The 1065-nt window shown below is 41.9% G+C and overlaps 1 non-coding gene across 1 annotated transcript; it reads right to left on the bottom strand.

The window, feature by feature from the left end:
- Positions 1–693: 693 nt before the first annotated feature.
- On the bottom strand, positions 694–799 carry LOC149753744 (small nucleolar RNA R71). The gene has a single exon (XR_016409278.1). It is a non-coding gene; the product is annotated as a small nucleolar RNA R71 (small nucleolar RNA).
- Between the last annotated feature and the right edge of the window lie 266 nt (positions 800–1065).

Here is a 1065-nt window from a genome sequence, read left to right as displayed (position 1 = left end):
TTTAAGTGGGACCTTTGCGAACGCATCGTGACCCCTCCACTTACCTGGGCGCTTACCTGGTCAACTCGGTTCATTAGACCGGATTAGAGGCTTAGGTGCCCTCTTCAAACCAGTTAGGAGCTGTCTAGTAATTTTAGGACAAATACAAGGATTGATGTGTTTATCTTTTACTGCATGCTTGACTGATCAAGTACTTGTGTATGCAAAGAAGTCGTTCTAGAGTACGTGACCTATTACCTTTTGACCCTGAAATAGAACGGACCCTTAGAAATATTCGAGCTAAGATCAGAACAATAGAATCATCCCCACCTCCTGAGATGGCTGAAGAACAACCCAAACTCCTGAGGGAGTACTTTACTCCCACCATTTACACTTCCCCATCTTGCATTCGATTACCTGAAGTAGCAGCTGTACAATATGAAATAAAATCTGGTGTGATCCAAATGCTCCCATCTTTTTATGGGCTCACCAATGAAGACCCATATAAACACCTAGATGAATTCCTTGAGATTTGCACCACTGTCAAGATTCAGAACTTTACTGATGATGCTCTAAAACTTAGATTATTCCCCTTCTCCCTTAAAGATAGAGCCAAACAATGGCTGAATTCTTTAGAAGCCAACTCGATTCGTTCTTGGGATCAAATGCAACAAAATTTTCTTAAAAAATACTTTCCCATAGGAAGAACAAACCAGTTTAGACGTGCCATTACAAGCTTCTCCCAAACCGAGGGAGAAGAATTTCATGAAACTTGGGAGAGATTTCGGGACCTAATCCATAAATGCCCTCATCATCAAATACCTAAGTGGCAGCTAGTGCAATGTTTTTATGACGGTTTGATTGAACGAAACCGTCAGATGATCGATGCCGCATGCGGGGGGACTTTCATGCTTCGAAATGAGCATGAAGCATGGCAACTATTTGAAAATCTTAATGAAAACTCCCTCCACCATGCTTCATATTCTCGTCAAGCAACCCCGAATTTTCAAAGAAAAGGGGCCATTTGTGAAATAAGTCGTTCCATGGAGCTGTCTAGCAAGGTAGATGCATTGTCCCATAAGATTG

The sequence above is a fragment of the Phoenix dactylifera genome, chromosome 4 (assembly GCF_051530095.1).
Source record: "Phoenix dactylifera cultivar Ajwa chromosome 4, Ajwa_hap1_PhDact_Kaust_v1.1, whole genome shotgun sequence".
Taxonomy (NCBI): Eukaryota; Viridiplantae; Streptophyta; class Magnoliopsida; order Arecales; family Arecaceae; genus Phoenix; species Phoenix dactylifera.
The sequence above is the reverse complement of the archived record's forward strand: the minus strand, read 5'-3'. Positions and strand labels throughout refer to the sequence as shown.